Genomic DNA, 20,505 nt, shown 5'->3' on the forward strand with positions numbered 1-20,505 from the left:
ATGCAAACAATTAGCCATGTCTATTGGCTTAAGTAAAAATATTTTTTTTAAGTTGGTCACCCTTTGAACAATACAACAACTAATAAATACATTTCTGAAATGTAAATCTTAAAATTTTTCTTTTACTCACAATGGAATTAATTTATTTCTAAACTTTAAAAAAAAGTAAATAAAAGACATGGTTTAAAAATTATCAAACGTTCTGAAATTGTGCAGCCAATGAAACTAATATTATGCCTCAAGCAAGACAACTAGCACTTGCTTAATTTAATCTATTTCGAAAACCAAAAACTTAAAATGAGCTAAGGAGAATTGTGAGTCACAAATACATGGGATGAATCATACGGGGCGTGAAGTGAGTTTTGAGAAGACAAAAATGTCTGGTTAGTAAAAGAGACATTGAAATGAAGACAATCAAGCATTAGTCACAAATAGTAAGGCCAGAGAGAGGAAGACGGCTGAGATACAGGTTCACCCATCCTTGAACCGTTAAAATCCCTCACTACACCAAAACTATGCCATCCCAGACCCTTAAACACCACAAATCGCTACCCTCTAAAGCACTTTATACCCCAAACTCCACTTATTCCTGAACTTTAAAACCCCTCACTATCTCTAAACTCCACCAGAGCCTGAATCCTAAAAAGAATCAGCACCTCTGAACAACACCCATCCCTGACCCCAAACAGAAATTATAGTCCCTAAACCCCACCCATCCCTGCACCCCAGAAACCCCTTTCTCCATCTAAGCTCCACCCATCCATGAACCCTTAAAACCCATACACCAACCTACATTTCACCCATTCCTGAACCCTAAAACTCTTTCTCCGTATAAACTCAGCCCATCCCTGAACTCTTAACCCATCCCTAAATTTCACCCATTCCTGAACCTATAAACTCTTAATCATCCCAAACTTTACCCATCGCTGAACCTTAAAAAAATTCACCAGCCTAAAACTCTGTCAATCCCTTAACCTTTAAGGCCTCATTATGATGTCGGGCAGACTCACGTCCGTCCAACACCATTTCAGACTCGGGACCGACCAACGTCTGGTCGGTGGTCTCGACAATACTAGTTGCATTCTTCCATTTCTCTACGGGAGCTTGTGCCGCGGCTGTAAACTGGCTGCATCATAATCTCAGCAGCCAGAATGACTGGCAGGTTTTACCTCCAACTGCTGTCATTGTAATACGGTGGTCAAAAGTGAAATCCTAGATGTTGGGCAGAAAGGCTCCGACCGTGGGTTGGAGACTTTCCGAACGACATCAAAATAGGGCCCTAAATGTCACAACCCTGACCTCCTTGCATTTTCATACTCCTCATGTACCTTGTGTATAAGTGACTTGTGGGATTGAGCTTGTCTCCATCCCTCCCTGGCTGTCCATGGGACTCATTGCCCCATGGGCTTGGCAATGCTCTTGGCATGGTAATTATCCCCGTGGCCCTAGGCCATCGACTCATGAAACACCAAAGCACAAACAGAAGCATCCTTCATGGCCTTCAGGTGGACTTATCATGACTATGGTGATATTTGGGCTGACTCATCATGACTGTGGTGATATTTGAGCAGACTCATAGTCCCACATGGCAGCTCACTTTCAGACTGCCATGCCATCTCGGATTTGGTAACAGTATTTATACTGCAGCCACACCATGAGACTGTGCTTGGCTTACCCACTGGTTAAAGAGGAGAGATCCTCTTCCGAAATCCCCTTCACCTGATCATCTCCATGACTGGACATGCTTGTTCTGCATTGAGGCTCTCCTGCAAATCTATTACGCTGCAGACATCTCCCCTGCAAATCCAGCAATGCAGAGAACTCATCCCTCAACGCTGCACCACTCTCCTGTGACTCTTTGACGCTGTGGACATCTTGTCCCATATAAATCCAGCGATGCAGCGAACACCATCCCTGCAATGCAGCAATAAAGAAAATGAAAAGAGAAAACTTGGTAAGTACTATACTAGAGGTTAGTGCACTAATGGAACCTGTATCAACCAAAGACTTTCTTTTTTGATGCTGAAAATCACAATAGTACAACTCTTGAACAGTGAGACATTGTGGGTATTGTTAAACTTTCATACCGAGGCCTTGGTGTTAGTGCCCTGTGAGATTCTTATGTGCCATTGTAAGGGGGTGGATTGCGGGTTGGGGTTCTCACCCGTTATGAGGGAATGACAGCCACCAGACATCTTCCCGAGCAAGGGACGAACTACAGGAGACAGAGTAAGAGAAGTCACGTCACGGAGGTTAGCCCCACCCACCTCTTATGTTTTCCTACAGCAAGGCAACGAGGCGGAGAGGGGAGAAGCTGACCCCATAACCAGTGGTTCACAACCACTGAAAAGAGACCCAAACCAGGAAGAGGCGTCTTTGACAGGAGGAAGTGAGGAGATTCAAGCCGAGCGTGGTACGGGAAGAGAAGACGGAGACCGGAGCGGCAGCGAAGAGGAGGATACCGAAGACCTCTGGAGTGAAGAGTGGTGGTGTCCACCGGAGGAGGCTGGAGAGTGGCCGCAACTCAGGAGAGTTGCGGCGGAGCCGGTGAGTGATGAGAGTTCCAAGGGAGGCGGGTAGATACGAGGGAGGCGGGAGGAGGTAGACCACGGGACAGGTGAAAGGAATCCCGCTAGCCTTCTGAGCACAAATCTGTATGTTTTCTTTAAATACCTCACGTCCTTGACAATTGCATTTCCACCCTGACCTTAGTTCATAACGGACGGCACTTGTGTAGCAAAGACACCTGTGATGGCTCACGGGTTTCACCCTAATAAATCAACCTAGATTGCACATCGTTCACCGATAGATACGGTGAACCGATTGCGGCCTTTTTCCATCACTGAGTCTGGTGCAGGTGACGGGTAATTTCCTTTTAGTCCCAAAACAGTATCACTGACGGCATCCACTTTTCTCTTTCCTCCTACGAACCTCCGGTAGGAAGCCAGCACGACAGAGGAGCTGAAGCAAACACCGCTCAGCACCAGCTCGGAGGAGGAAGAAGTGGATCCACCATTTCCCAAACATCATCATGGGACAGAGAAAGCCAAACAGGAAGAAGAGACAGATCAAGGTCTGTAACAAAACCTAAGACAGTGCCATCTGATAATAAAACACAACCTTTTGGAAAATATATTCATCCTCTGCGTCTGTATATCCGACCCGCCCTCCCATAGGTGGTGTCAGAAGTGGGATCTGGCGGAGACATGGAGGCTGCGCTTGCTAGAATGGCTGAAAACCAGGAGCACCTGGAAAAGGTGATGGAGCGGTTCCTCACAGTGGTGGAAGAGGACCGAGGCAAAATACAGCAAGTACTAACGGGGAAAATCCAGTCACACGGGGCATCGATTGACAAAATTACCGAGGCCCTGGGACATCAGAGGGAACCCACCACTCTTCCATCCATGGTCCTCCAACGATATGTAAGCGGGGAAGACCCAGATTTTTTCTTTAATGACTTTGAAAGAATAGCTACGGCGGCAGCCTAGCCCGCGGACAAATGGGGTGAATATCTGGTGCCCCTCCTTTCAGGGGACTTACAAGCGGCATATCAAGCTGCCACCATCCAAGGAGCAGTCCCTTACGCTGATATCAAACAATGCATCAGTGAACGATTAGGAGTGGATGACGAATCATATAGGATTAAATTGCGACAAATAAAAGAGGGACCCCAAGAAACCCCTAGAGCGTTGTATTTCCGGGTGAAAGATATGACCGACCGATGGCTGAAGCCTGCCACTACCGGCAAAGATGGTATTATGGCCAAGATTTACTTGGAACAATATCTATCCTCACTCCATCCACCCATACAGCTGTGGGTGTGGCAGCAGGCCCACCTCACTTTAGAGACAGCAGTTGAAATAGTCAGCGCCTACAGTCGTGCCCAAGAAATACAGAAAGGGAGAGACGACCTCCGAAATCCAGAGGGTCTGGGACCCACAGACCACCCCGTCCTCCTGTTATAAAGAAACCTGAGCCTGTCACTATCATCCCCGGGACCCCGGTACTCTGACCTCCTGTTACGTGTCCTCAATGCTTTAATTGTGGAGGAATGGGACACATCGCCAGGTTCTGCCCCCAAATGGAAGAACCCATGGAGATAGGGATGGCTCGCAATTACTATTGTTCCCCCTCTGAAAAAAGACCACCCACATATCACTGTAATGTGACTGTGAATGGACAACCAGCCATGGCCTTGGCCTATACGGGTTGTCGTCAGAGTGTCATTAGACCACAGGATCTGGAACCCTGGATAGGACCCATAGATGGGGCCGTGGCTATTCGATGTGTCCATGGGAATACTAAGCAATACCCCACTGCCCGTGTACAAATACGACACCAGAACGACTCTGGGACCTCTCTAACGGTGGGACTCATACCCAATTTGCCGGAGCAAGTAATCCTTGGGAATGACTATCTGCACTTACCACTAATGTTAAAGAACACCCCGGCAAAGGACGATGAATGGTGGGCCACGGTTCCTTTTTCCAAAGAAGAGGATCCGGAGTGGCCAACCTCAAACGCCCGGAAAAGTACAAGACAAAGAAGAGCAGAAAAGGGGAAATCCCCCACAGTGTTGCCTGTCTTGAGGGAGGAAAATCCCTGGGAAACGGACCGAAGTTTTCATGCCGCACAAAGGGAAGATCCTGTTCTACAGGAGACATGGAACACAGACTTAGAGAACGAAGATCCCCTACATGTAGGTCCTTATTTTTTCGTTAAAAACGGGTTGTTATACCGAAAGGGGAACCCCACCCAAAACCCCCAGTTGTTGGTCCCAGGACCCTTCCGTGAAAAGTTGTTGTTTTTGGCACACAGCCACCTGTTGGGGGGACATTTCGGAACCGAGAAAACAGATTACAGAAAGCCTCTACTGGCCTGGCATTTATCAACAGGTAAAATAGTATTGCAGAGAATGCCCCATATGTCAGAAGAACAGTAAATACCAGCCTCCACCTGTCCCCCTTCGTCCCTTACCCATCATAGACGAGCCCTTCTGTAGAGTAGGAGTGGATATTATAGGTCTTCTACTACTTTCCTGAAGTGGGTGTTGTTACATGCTGGTCATTGTTGATTATGCCACCCGGTTTCCGGAAGCTATAGGCTGATGCTGTCCGGATGCCGTCCGGATGTGGAGAAGTGTAGCTCACTGGTTAGAGGAGGCATACCCTGAAGCAGAGGTCAGACCCGGGACCAGGGTTCGATTCCCGACGCGGCAGGGTCCGGAGCCCAATTGTCCACGGACTCGATAATTCTCGCTTCGGTGCCCACTCTAAGCACGAGTTCACACTATGCAGCTCTGGGCAACAAGCTTGCTTAATCTCCACAACGGCCCCCCCCCGCGGCGGGATGCCTGGCTTTCACCTTGGGGATGCCCAGTACGGGTTATCTCACAGGGAAAAACCAGGACGGGTTCCCAATGCAAGCGCCGAGATGCCCAAGGGTAAGTCGAGCGCTATATAAGAACACACATACATGCTAATAATATTGCTAAGGCCATGGTAAGTGTGTTCTCATGAGTAGGATTCCCAAAGGAGATCTTAACAGATCAAGGGACACCGTTTGTGTCCAAAGTTATGAAACAGGTATGTGCCCAGTTGGGGGTCTACCAGATAAGGACTGCAGCATACCATCCTCAAACAGATGGATTGGTCGAGCGGTACAACGCCACCCTCAAAACCACTCTCAAGAAACTCTTTGACTTGGAAACAAGAAAATGGTAGGATATGTTACCCCTGGCCTTATTCACTGTGCGGTGTAAAGTACAGAAAAGCACAGGATATTCCCCGTATGAGCTCTTATATGGGCGTCAGCCACGGACTTTGCTGGAAATGGCACAAGAGAAATGGGAATTGGAACCAGACAATACCAAGCCCCTGGTGGACTATGTGTCTGATTTAAAAACCCGTATAGGTTAGATTCGAACAATCATCTGTAGAAACCTAGAAGAAGCCCAAGGGGCCCAAAAGGGACAGTACGATAAAAAACACAAAAGAGAGAACCCTCAACGTAGGAGACCCCGTATTACTAATGATGGCTTCCTCCGACCACAAGGTACTGGGACAATGGCAGGGACCATACACTGTGATGGAAAGAGTGACGCCCATGACTTACCGCATTGAAACAGAGTCGGCTCGGGGCATCTCGCAGATCTACCACATTAATTTGTTGAGGAGGTGGGAGGGTCCCTTGCCGGCAGTTGTTGCCAGAGCAGAAGTACCGGTCCCATTGTTTGTCCAGTGTATGGATCCCGCCCTCCCTCCTAAATTGCGGCAGGAGCTCTCAGACGTGCTTCTTCCCCTCCAAGACAACTTCTCCCTGTCTCCAGGGAGAACGACCTTGTTGGAGCATGCCATCAAGACCCCCTCCCCGGTAAACGAGTATGTCTTAGGCCCTATAGGGTGCCCGAGGCACGTCGAATCACTATCAGAGGGGAAATCCAAAAGATGTTGCAAATGGACACCATTGAACCGTCCATAAGCGAATGGAATTCGCCTATTGTTCTTGTACCAAAGCCAGATGGCTTGGTACGATCCTGTATCAATTTCAGGGAAGTTAATAAAATCTCCGAATTCAACACATTTCCCTTTCCGAGAGTAGACGAGATGGTTGAAAGGATAGGACAAGCAAAGTACATCAGCACCCTTGACCTCTGTAAAGGGTACTGGCAAATTCCCTTACGCGAACAGGAAAAAGAAAAAACAGGGTTTTCCACTCTTGATGGTTTATATCAATTTAAGGGGTTGCCCTTCAGGTTGCATGGGGCCCCGGCTACTTTTCAGAGAGCCATGAATCACATCCTGTGACCTCACGAGAAGTACGCTGGAGCATACATTGACGACAGAGTCATTTATAGCAACACTTGGAAGCAACATATGTCCCATTTGTCCCAGGTAATACAGGCTTTAGGATCTCATGGTCTCAAGATCAATCCCGCCAAGAGCCGTCTTGCGGCTCAAACAGTACGGTACCTAGGCTACCTATTGGGCATAGGAGTCATTAAACCCCAGGATACAAAACTGTCTGCCATCTCCCAAATTCCGTTACCCCAAACAAAGAAAGACCTCAGTGCTTTTTTGGGTTTGCTCGGTTACTACCGACGCTTCATCCCCAATTTTTCTCAAGTAGAGGCTCCACTCACTAACCTGTTGCAGAAGGCCGTTAACACAGAGACTAGGTTGAGGAACCCTTCTCCCGACATCCTACAGGTCTCTGAGACCCTAAAGAAGTCCCTTACTTCCGATTCTGTTCTGGCCAGTCCCGACTACTCTTTCCCCTTTGTTTTACAAACCGATGTGTCGGAGCAGGGACTAGGGCAAATTTCGAAGCAAGGCGACGAGAAACCTATACTGTATATTAGCAGGAAGCTGTTTCCTAGGGAACATAATTATGCTGTTATAGAGAAAGAGGCACTTGCGATCAAATGGTCAATAGAAACCCTGCGGTATTACCTCGAAGGAAGAGAATTCACCCTGTATACTGATCACGCCCCCTTAGAATGGCTATCACGTAATAAGTAGGCCTGGGCAAAATTTCCGTTCCGTTCGCGGAATTTGCGATAATTTGGCATTTCCGCGTTCCGCGGAGAGCGCGGAAATGTCAAAATTTCCGCATTCCGCAGCTTTGCGATAATTTGGTTCTTGCTCGCGCTGTAAAATAATACATTCTCGCGCGCGCGCGATCGCCTTACCTGAATCCCAGCGTTCGCCGACAAGTTTTCCCTATCCGGTCGCGTTCTCCATGAGATGTTGTATTGTTTTAGCCATTTGCGCTGTCTCGCGACAGTTCGCGTCCACAGTGACGTCATGCGTCACGCGATCACGTCTTTTTTCTCGCGATCATGCACCGCGAGACAACTGAAAACAAGATGGCCGCACCCGCAAGCAACCACATGGGTAAGTTGGCGACCCGCAACCATGCAGAAAATCTCGCGAACATGCCGGAAAAAAACTTCTGCATCTTTGCGATATTTCCGCTTGTTTGCGGAGATTTTTAACATTTTCGCGATAATTTGCGAAAGTCGCTTTCGCAAATTCCGCCCACCCCTAGTAATAAGGGTAACAACGAAAGAGTGATGAGATGGTTCCTGGCATTACAACCCTATAGTTATAAGACTTAACATCGTAAGGGAGCAGAACAAGGAAACGTGGACTTTCTGTCAATATATGCCCAAGAACAAACCCCTAGTAGTAGGACATCAAGGGAAAGGCTATGTAAGGGGGTGGATTCTGGGTCGGGGTTCTTACCCGTTATGAGGGAACGACAGCCACCAGACATCTTCCCGAGCAAGGGACGAACTACAGGAGACAGAGTAAGAGAAGTCACGTCACAGAGGTTAGCCCCGCCCACCTCTCATGTTTTCCTACAGCCAAGCAAGGAGGCGCAGAGGGGAGGAACTGACCCCGGAACCAGTGATTCACAACCACTGAAAAGAGACCCGAACCAGGAAGAGGCGTCTTTGACCGGAGGAAGTGAGGAGATTCAAGCCGAGCGAGGAACGGGAAGAGAAGACGGAGACCAGAGCGGCACCGAAGAGGAGGATGCCGAAGACCTCTGGAGTGAAGAGTGGTGGTGTCCACCAGAGGAGGCTGGAGAGAGGCGGCGGAGCCGGTGAGTGACGAGAGTTCCAAGGGAGGCGAGGGTGGATACGAGGGAGGCGGGAGGAGGTAGACCACGGGCACGCGACAGGTGAAAGGAATCCCGCTAGCCTTCTGAGCACAAATCTGTATGTTTTCTTTGCAAACCTCACGTCCTTGACAATTGCATTTCCACCTCGTCCTTAGTTCATAACGGACGGCACTTGTGTAGCAAAGACACCTGTGATGGCTAACGTGTTTCACCCTAATAAATCAACCTAGATTGCACATCGTTCACTGATAGATACTGTGAACCGCTTGCGACCCTTTTTCATCACTGAGTCTGGTGCTGGTGACGGGTAATTTCCTTTTAGTCCCAAAACAGTATCACTGACGGCATCCACTTTTCTCTCCCCTCCTACGAGCCTCCGGGAGGATGCCAGCACGACGGAGGAGATGAAGCAAACACCGCTCAGCACCAGCTCAGAGGAGGAAGAAGTGGATCCACCATTTCCCAAACATCATCACTGGACAGAGAAAGCCAAACAGGAAGAAGAGACAGATCAAGGCCCTGTAACAAAACCTAAGACAGTGCCATCTGATAATAAAACACAACCTTTTGGAAAATATATTCAGCCTCCGCGTCTGTATATTCAACCCGCCCGCCCACAGCCATCCATTGTTGTGCTGTAGTCTGTGAATCCAAAGGCACTCTCTAGTGCACCTTATGCCTACGCTTGTGCAAACAAGGTGTACCTTGGTGTGTGATGTGAATGCACAATATAACTTCTGCCGGGAGTGCCACAATTCCAAGGGTGTTAGTGCAACAAATGATGGACGGAATGCTGAATGATTCAAACATTCTCCCCCAGTCAAGAGATCTGGGTTAAATCCATTGTTCTTTTGCCCACTACGCCACCCCAGTTTGGACCCAGCCATATGCAAATCAGTCTTGACCCTGTGCCTCATGGGAACAGTCCATTTCGCACTGCCAAGCCAGGTCTTCTCTGGACCGGAAACAAGCATCCTGGGACCAGTTTTGGGGTATGTCACCCTTCATCAGTCAGGCTAGCTTGAATCCAGTGGCACAGTGAGCAAGGATGCCACGTCTGGGCATAGCCGTCCCACTTAGCGCCAGAAAGTGTAACTGCAACAAATGATCGGCGGAATGCTGAATTATTTAAACATTCTCCCCCAGTCAAGAGATCTGGGATAAATCCTTCGTTCTTTTGCCCACTACACCACCCCAGTTTGGACACAGCCATATGCAAATCAGTTCTTGACCCTGTGCTTCATGGGAACAGTCCAGACAAAACTGCCAAGCCAGGTCTTCACTGGACCGGAAACAAGCACCCTGGGACCGGTTTCAGGGTATGTCACCCTTGATCAGCCAGGCTAGCTTGAATCAAGTGGCACAGTGAGCAAGGGACCCACGTCTGGGCATACCTTTCCCACTTAGGGCAAAAAGAGTAACTGCAACAAATGATGGGTGACATCTGATTAATGGAAGTCTATCCTTCAATAGATTAATTATCGTGTAAGTGACTTTTAGTTCACATGTCAAAGGCGGGAGGCAATGTTTCATTACTACTTATTTGTTGAATAACCTCTACTTGTTTTTGCTGTACAGTTCACCGCGCACTACATTAAACATATATCACAACAACGCTCTTTTGACCTAAGAAGAGACGTATCGTATGACTTCAAGAAGGCAGTGTCTGATCTCGAAGGCATGCAAGTCTTGCTGTTTGTTATTTTGTCCCAAATAACCTTCCCTTCTGGGGTGGCATTTGATTCACGGTTACAATTCCCTGATCAGACACCACCCTAGGTGAGATAGGAGGTCCAGCATCTTCTCTGCAGACAAGATTCAGGTGAGCGTCATGACACAAAAAAAAACATTGACCCTAAGCTCCACATGTTTGCTGCTGTGCTGTTTTTAATGAAAAATAGTAAATTTGTCCAGTAATCTTAATGTGCTCCTGGTCTCCAACCCTCTCCTTTCTATAAAGGAATCTTTTCATGGATAAGTAATATACTGAGTGTCTTTTCCCCTGCACTCAAGTACCTTCTGCACTGCTGCCTCTGATCAGAATTCACAGCACCATGCTTGACCCCTACTCTGCATGCAGTGCTTTATTTGAGCCAGTGGTACACATTTTTCGGGACCAGCGCTTACTCTTCCTTGTGAGACTTTCACCCAGAGCAATTGAGAACAAAACACGGTTTGGGTGATGGGACAGTGTGTGTATGGTGGTGAAAAAAAGAGGCATGAGTTGGCGCCACGACTGGCCTACCTAGCCGTGGTATTCAGCAATGGAATCATTTATCAGCGCCTGCTGCCTTCTTCTCTGAAAAATATTTGGGCACCAGCACTTGCTGTTTTTCTCATTAAACATTGCCTGCATGTGTCAACAGCGCCCTCCCTCCCTGCCTCCTACCTCCATCTTTGCCTTCTAGAGTCCTCGTCTCCAAATCCTAAAGAACCACTGAACCCCTTGCCAGGGAGGAGAAGGCGTGGCACGCTTCACGTCCGTATTAAACATGTGACGTATGCCGGGCGCTTGCACTGCAGCTCAGTGTCCGCCAGGGTGTGCTTCGGAGGGCGTGGTGCGTTGATTCACGCTGCTGCACGTGCTGCACAGGTGGACGTCGGCGTCTGCTGCCTCTCTATAAAAGGTTTCTGTGATCGTTCTCTCAGCTCCGGAAGCCTTGCAGGTAAGTGAGCGCACTTGTGCCTATATTCAGCTTTTTCGCTCTGCACTTGAAACCATGTAAAGATCTTGAAGTTGTACATTCCGCTCACATCAATGTATTAATTGATTGAATTCTTTTTTTTATTATTATTGTGCGCTGCGCAGAAAGCTTAATTAAATACTAAACACGAGAAAAATGATACAGCGCTATCAACGCATTATTGCACGACAATATATTAGCGCTAGCACATTAAAGGTAAAAGTGTCACATTTCCACAACACCTCACGCAAATAGGAATAAATGGCCCACTCGACCACCATATCCTATTCAGGCACGGATGGGAAGTCCCTGCTACACGTTTATTTGTTTATTAGTCCTGGGGACATCAAACAAAGTCGGGAAGACGGAAAGGGGTATTTGAGTTCATGGCAGATACTGTTATGGGTGAGTCAAAATTACCACCGGCGTCAGATATGGCGTGCCCAGGATCATGTAGGCGTCAGTGGAGATCCAAATCCCAGGCTAAGGGGTCCGTGACTTCTATATCTGTTCCCTGTTGCTCCACTACAGGGTATTAACATTTTTGATTCCTACGATTGGTAAAATACAGCTTATTTAAACCGAGATTTGCGCGCCAAGAGTATACACACTTTACTTTCGCAGTTTCTCTGCATGCGCGTAGCTGGTCCAGGTTTCCCCCTCCTCGTACAGCACTAATCCCTCCACACGTGCCCACACACCCTGCTGTTCCAGGAGTACCGTGTCACACGGATCACACGTGTGTGTCCCAGCCACACCGCCTGCATCTGTTCAAATCTGTCCATTTCAACCCCGCACAGGAGGCTGCTATTGTTACATAGACACTGGCGCCCCGAAGCCTACTTCGTAGCGCCCCTCTGCGACAGGAGGACTGAAGCTGTCCATTCCCCTCTCGCGCACCCCAGTTCCGATTACTGCTCTTCTGTTCGTAATTAGCCCCTGCGTGCAGTGGTCTGCAGTCCGCTGCTAAAACGGCAATATTCGTGCTGACGACATAGAGCCCCGTCATAGCCACAGGAACCTTTACTGCGGCTCCGTTACTTGGAAAACTACTGCAGCTCCGCCAAAGCACCCCATCCCAGCCACACTGAAACCCTTAATACTGTCCCGTTACATGGAAAACTGCTGCAGCTCTGCCAAAGCACCCCATCCCGGCCACACTGAAACCCTTAATACTGTTCCGTTACATGGAGAACTACTGCAGCTCTGCCAAAGCACCCCATCCCAGCCACACTAAAACACCTAATACTGTTCCGTTACTTGGAAAACTACTGCAGCTCTGCCAAAGCACCCCATCCCAGTCACACTGAAACCCTTAATACTGTCCCGTTACATGGAGAACTACTGCAGCTCCGCCAAAGCACCCCATCCCAGCCACACCGAAACCCTTAATACTGTTCCGTTACATGGAAAACTGCTGCAGCTCTGCCAAAGCACCCCATCCCAGTCACACTGAAGCCCTTAATACTGTCCCGTTACATGGAGAACTACTGCAGCTCCGCCAAAGCACCCCATCCCAGCCACACTAAAACCCCTAATACTGTTCCGTTACTTGGAAAACTACTGCAGCTCTGCCAAAGCACCCCATCCCAGTCACACTGAAACCCTTAATACTGTCCCGTTACATGGAGAACTACTGCAGCTCCGCCAAAGCACCCCATCCCAGCCACACCGAAACCCTTAATACTGTTCCGTTACATGGAAAACTGCTGCAGCTCTGCCAAAGCACCCCATCCCAGTCACACTGAAACCCTTAATACTCTCCCGTTACACGGAGAACTACTGCAGCTCTGCCAAAGCACCCCATCCCAGCCACACTAAAACCCTTAATACTGCTCCTTTACATGGAAAACTGCTGCCGCTCTGCCAAAGCACCCCATCCACGCCACACTAAAACCCCTAATACTGCTCCTTTACATGGAAAACTACTGCAGCTCCGCCAAAGCACCCCATCCCAGCCACACTAAAACCCCTAATACTGTTCCTTTACGTGGAAAACTGCTGCCGCTCATCCAGTGCACCCCAGCCGAGCCCCAACAGAACCATTACTGCCGTTTCTTTAGCAGCAGCTCTAACGTAGCACCCCTATCCTGCCCCTCACCACCCTGGCTGCTCTATTATTACACTCAAAACCACTGCAGCTCTGCCAATGTACAACAATCCTGCTTCAGCAGATCCTTTACTGCTGTTCCACTACATGTCAAACTATGCCCCGCTCTACAGCACCACATTCTTCTGTACTATATTCAGTTCATTCCAATCCTGGATCATCAGAACCTTTGTTATTATCCCAATTCCTGACCCCTCGGCACTCTTGCTTCTCCTTGATGTTGAAAGAATCTTTGTTTGATTATTATTCAATAATCATAAAAGTACAAAATTCATTATAGAATCACCAATCTTAATAAATAAAATACAGTATAAAAACAGATATATTTTTTTAAAAGAGCATTCACAACATTCCCATCCAATTAGCTCAGAACAGTAAATAAAAAAAGAATAGATAAAAACACAATTTACACATTCAGAACAGTATTTGGATGCAAGAAATTTTTCAGGAAATATCCAACCTCAGTAACAGCAGTTTCAGATAATAAAAAACTGGTCTGTGCTGGAGAAAGCCCCTGGATTTAAATAATGGTATCAAATATCTCCGCCTGGGAGAATCATACACCTTACAAAATAGGATGAAATGTTAGAAAGTCTGAGGTGATAGCCCATCGCTGGCGCATACTAATATAGAGCTAGGATTATATCGACCTGGTGGAAAACACAACCTATGTCAAATGACACCCAATTAAAATTTAGTTAACAAATGCCTCTCCCAAGGATTTTTAACTAGAGAGAGATACGACTCAGGCCCCACATTGGTTTGGATACTTATACATGCTCCCATGACTGGCTTCGTTTGAAAAAATAAGGGTACCTCTGACGTAAATTCCTAAATCAGGGTGCATCAAGCAATTGAAATCAAAACAATTTTGGAACATAGAAAAGAATATTACGGACCTAAAAAGCATACACAATATTCAATACATACACCATTAGATACAAAAATATGTATTGTTTAATTTTTATTTTATATATTAATCACATTTCCATGTAGTTTAAAAGCAGAAGGAAAAAAGTATACTAGAGGGGATGATAGCCTCTATGTTTGAAAGTGTATAATGTTTACACATTTATTTTCATAGATGGTTCTAGACAAGGAATACAGCAATTTGTGTTATATTTGTAATTCATTAAACATTTATCAAAATATTATGCAGATTCTTATTTGATGTTGTAAAAAGAAACACATTCATTTTGAGCATGGCTCTGGAAATTTTAGATCCTACGCGTGTTTCGGCTTGGAGCCTTCATCGGGACGCCATGTACATATATCATATAAAACCTAAACAGGGTATATGTAAACAAAAACATGTATCAGTGTTGCACATAGGTCCTATTTACATAGTATAAACCCTAAAGGGGTATTCACAAAGACGTTTTATTAGATTAACATATCAATTTAAAAACACTAGTCACAATAATGCACAAACATTTAAGAAGAAAGGCTTAATATGTGCAACCTCACTATTAATCATAGTGAATTGATCACCTCATTACCATCACCAGGTGTAAAATTACAAAGTGTGGGACTTAGAAGTGAGACTTAGACTAAGTATTAGAAATAAAGTGTAAAAAAAGGTATTAGAAATGAAGGGTAAAAAAAGAGAAGGAGAAATAATAATTTATCCAACATAGGGATTCTACCATGTATTATGTGAATATATATGCACCGGCTATTTATATTTTTATTTGAAGTGTTTAGTCATACGTGAAAAATGGTGCAAAAGGATCAGAGCTCCTTCTCTCAATTTGTGGGAAGGGCAATGTTTCAAAAAATAGTAAAATACCCCTCACACACTGAAACCTGATTCAGTGTCATGCTTCATCATTGGGGTCTTCCCGCCCCTCTGATGAAGGCTCCACGCCGAAACACGCGTAGGATCTAAAATTTCCAGAGCCATGCTCAAAATTAATGTTTCTTTTTACAACATCAAATAAGAATCTGCATAATATTTTTACAAATGTTTAATGAATTACAAATATAACAGAAATCGCTGTATTCCTTGTCAAGAACCATCTATGAAAATAAATGTAAATGTGTAAATGTAAATGTAAATGTGTTTGTACTTGTATAGCGCACTGCCACCCCCAACGGGGGCATCCTGGCGCTTTTACTCATACCGCTGTGGAACCCTTCCTGGCTTTCCATGTGAAGTGTCCACTCCTGGGCACCCCCATGGTGAGGCCAGGCATCCCAGCGCTGTTGGGGCCGTTGTGGAGATTAAGCAAGCTATTGCCCAAAGTTGCAGCGTGGGACCCATGATTAGAATAGGCACTGAGGCGAGAATATCCGGTCCGCGGAATTTATAGCCCGAGACCCTGCCGTGACGGGAATCGAACCCTGGTCCCGGACCAGTGCTCTGCATCGAGGTCTGCCACTCTATACCATGTGTAAACATTATACACTTTCAAATATAGAGGCTATCATCCCCTCTAGTATACTTTTTTCCTTCTGCTTTTAAACTACATGGAAATGTGATTAATATATAAAATAAAAATAAAAAATACATATTTTTGTATCTAATGGTGTATTTATTGAATATTGTGTATGCTTTTTTGGTCCGCAATATTATTTTCTACGTTCCTAAATTGTTTTGATTTCAATCCCATGACTGGCTTTTCCAGTGCAGCGCTCTCTCTTCTTAGCTGCTTGATTAAGAAGCAACCTTTTGAGTGTGTGACCGTCGGATTTGCTAATCGGATGAAGTGAGGAATATAATACCAGGCATCCCAATGAGGCAGTAAGATTTTTACTATATACTTTAACCATGGGATTTTATTTCCAAACTCACACCCCAAACAGTCTAATACAACTGCCCTACTGAAGGCTGTATATTCCATGCTCCAAATCATTATCCACAAGAGCGGTAGGGCTACTTTAACGTGGGTGTCCACATACACCATCGTAAGTTCATCGTGAATGGCAAGGCTAGGGCTAGAAGGGCCCACCCCAAGTAGTTTTCTACAAAACCAGTTCTCCATCCCTTGTATGTTTGGGCAGTTACAGTACCCTAGATGGTGGCAGCATTAGTGAGAACCGGAAGGCATTTCATTCAATAGACTTGCAATAGTGGGAGCACTGGTTTACTGCCTATCCTTAGGGAAAACATAAATAGAGCACCACAGTCCTGATAAATCATTGTGTTCTGTTGTCCAAACATGTGGTCCTATTATTCTGCTGGTCAAAGGTAACTCTCAGTTAAGAAAAAGAACCTACCCTGGATGTAACCTTCCCTTTGATTGTTATTGGTCTAGTTTTGATGGGCTGCTTCTTACATATAATGTATTGGGTTTCAGCGATATTTACATCAAGATCAATCTTGTCCATGAAGTTAGCGAATAGGTCTACCAACCCTTTAAGGCCATTCAGTGTATGAGATAGTAATACTGCATTGTCTGCATATAACAAATTTGGGACAAATGAGGTTCCAATGCTTGGCATGTCCCTTCCCTCCACCACCAGAAAATGATTCAGTCCATTTATACAAAATACAAATAGGAGGGGTGCCAATAGACAGCTCTTCCTAACGCGCTGTGGCAGGCAGAAAGAATCAGTACATTGCTCCTTTTGGCCATACCTAACAGAGGCAGCGAAATCAAAAGGAAGTGCTTGTTAGAAATCAATTCTGGGGCTTACCTAGATCAGCCAATAAACCCATCATTTGGACCTATTAATTGGGTCAAAGTCGCTGCTCAGTTCCCTGAATGCTAGGTTTATAGACCCTTTTTTGGCGGCCTCATTTTTTGCTATCAGTATGTTGAGATTTAGACACTGTTCCTGTGCGCCTCTTTCTTCTCTGAACACTTATTGAGTGGGGGCTAAGAATGTTGTTGTGTTGGGCCAAGTCATCTATTTCACACCAACTCTACCGTCCACTTTAATGATGAAATTCTAAAACAATATGGGTCTGGACTAGCAACAGGGATTGTGTCTATTTAATTTCTTAAAGACCAGTACAGTAGTGGCATCCTTACAAGATCTAGATATACTCTCTGTGGTGGCTACATTTGAAATATTTGGTAAGAGGCAATCCCAAAAGGAAATATTGGCTTTATAGAGATCCAAAGGGATCCCATCAGGACAAGGGGTGTTACTAGATGGGCTAGCTTGTAGGGCAAGGATAACCTCCTCCAGCTGAAAATGAATGTACAGGGGAGACTTCAGTGCCACCCTAGCACTGTCCTACGGGGACATAACCCCTGTTGAATAGATTAATTTAAATTGTGCCATCCATTGCTCTGGAGTTATATTGGTACCCAATCCGTCAGACAGCCTATGAGAGAACTGTTTTCCCTTAACTATCTCCCAGAATCCCTTTGCATCTCTGGAGTTACAGGTATGCACTAATTGATCCTAAGCTTCCTCTTTCATAGATCCTTTCCTGTCCTTAACAGCTGCCTTATACATAGCGCTGACCACGGAAATTGCCCGTTGCACCTTTGGCTTCTTGTTTAGCTCATCCCTTAAATGTTTATTAGCGGTCCAAGATTTAGCATCAAACTATACAATTTTAGGTCAAGTCTAGCGCAGGGCATGCGCAGCACTAGGAAAACAACTTCTTGAAATCACTTCAGCTTTCCTAAAAGCTCGTGCATGTGGGGCTCACACGCCATTGGCCTTTGCGTTTGGCTTTATTATCCATTTGGCCAAAGATGTGTGGATGTCCCAGCTTCTTTTTAAAGGTTAACTCCTAGAGCGTTTTGCTCTCAGGAGCCAGCAGGGGCGAGCAGGGAACATCTGGTTTTAATCACTGTGTGCGCGCTTGTTTGATATGTAGACCATTTTTGTAATACAAACTGGGCCGTAATGCTATTTCACTTACTAAGTCGGTAACAGAGCAGAGGCTGTTTAGATGTCTCCTGATATCATTCTTTATTTTGTTTTTAAATATATTATTCTTAATTTGGTTTTTAATAAGGCCCTAAAGTCAGAATTGTTACCGATGCGCATCTTACAACCCGCTAACAGAGCAAAGCCACTCTCCCGATATCATTCTTCATTTTGTTCTTAAATAAGGCCCTAAAGCCACAATTGTTAGCAGAGGCCGGTGCATGTGAGCCCTGACCTGCAGCACTCTCTGCAGTTCCATTATTGGGTTCAAGACAGTTCTGTCAATACACCGAGTCCTGGCCTGGGCTGCAGCCCCCCTCGAGCAGTGACAGGACACAAACCCGCATGAGCTGTCAGCCCTGCCCCTGTTCTTGAGGTACAGAGAGTAGCAAGGCCTCCAACTCCAGGGCCCAGGTCTGACTCCTGATTCACATCACCCTCTTTCAGAAGCAACGTGATTTTTCATCCCCAGGATAGCTGCCGCCCCCCCCCCGCCCTCAGCCCCAGGATCAGTCACATGCCCCCGCTCCAGCAAGCGGGGCGGCCATCATCGCCTGTTCATCTCCCTGCAGCTTTTGGGCGCCCCCTTTTTAAAAAAATCTTTCTTACTGTTGGTATTTCACCCCCTTTTCGACTTCTTCATTCGAATTTCTCGCCTCATCCCATCGTTTTGCTTTCCTTTCCTTTAGCCCGCTTTTCTCTCCTTCTCTTTTCATAACAGTATCTTGTTTCACATCGAGCCTGTTGCCGTGGTTTCTTCCGCTGTACCAAAGAGATGTTCCTACTGCTCCGGCCCAATTTCTTGTTTTCCATTAGTCTACAAGAACCCACTCAGGTCGACTGAACCTTTTTACTTGCCCAACAGCGTGGAGGGAGCAAACACAATTATCAGAGAATATCTTCCACAATTTGACATAATTAAGGACTCGAAACTCAATCTCTATTGTTCTCGGGATTTTATTATCAACATAAACATCTGCAGATACAGGCACCTTAGTACCAGGCACAACAGGTAAATAGGCACTAACACAAATGCTACTCTACGAAGAATCCACATTCGACTAAATATGAACAAGAGTACAACTTCTAAAAGCATGAGGTAGATAACTACCAAGCCAATGTCGATATTAGGAATCATTAATCCTGAGCATTTCTGTCCCGACTCTATGCTAGATGACATCCCTACTTAGCATTTCCTTAAGACCCAAGAAATCGCGAAAAGGTGTCAGAAGTGAAACTCCCTAAGAAGTCTTCACTTAGAGAGCTTGTTCTACCATGTTCCTTCTAGCTCCTCGCCCACCTCTTCTCTCTGCTCCTCTGCTCTCTCTACTCTCCGCTCCTCTGCTCTCTCTACTCTCCGCTCCTCTGCTCTCTCTCTACTCTGCTCCTCTGCTCTCTCTTTACTCTGCTCTCAACCCTCGGGGCACTGTCCCTAATACGAAACCCCAAAACATAGAATACGCCCTCCGACACACCTCCTCGACCAGGTCTTCTTCCAGAAATTTTCCATTCAGCGCTGTCCATCTTCCCTCGTCCATCAGCTTGGCCTTGAGTCCCAGACACCGTCCGCTCTAGGAGTTGCGATTGGCACATTCCAGAATACTCCCATGTCTGGCTTCCTCCATAATTCAATTCTTAGACAGACCTTTTCTACTAACGAACAAACTGTCCTTGCACCTGCGGTGAGATCATGGGATGGAGAAATACTTTGCATCTTTTAACTTTACAATTTACTGCAGCCCAAAACCTCTACTAGAATAAATCATTGCGGCCTACCGCATTCAGCTAACATAAGAAAATACCAGGCCTATCTCCTCAACAATATATATGGACATTCAGGCCTCTACTCAGTTAAACACTCTATTAAATCACATTCTAAGCATTAGTGCTTTTACTTTCACATACATGAGTAAGCGACCTACACGAATAAACGTAATCATGTCACACGTTTACCCTAATACATTGCATTGAATGAAAACTAATCATCATATATTTTACTAAATACATTCGCATTACGTTTCACATCTCTAACATTTCTATGTTGCGATATAGCTGATACATTTCTTAATACATTTCAAACAACACATCCAAGTATACATTGATTATATGCGGGTGCCAGCTAACGGTGAATATAATGCACCCCTACAAATTTCAAAATCTTTAAGCGCTACATCAGTTCCCCCCTTTGATGACAACTGTCATCACACCATCATTTCTCACTTTCCCTGAAATAAAGCTGATCTAAACGGC

The sequence above is a fragment of the Triturus cristatus genome, chromosome 7 (genome assembly GCF_964204655.1).
Source record: "Triturus cristatus chromosome 7, aTriCri1.1, whole genome shotgun sequence".
Taxonomy (NCBI): Eukaryota; Metazoa; Chordata; class Amphibia; order Caudata; family Salamandridae; genus Triturus; species Triturus cristatus.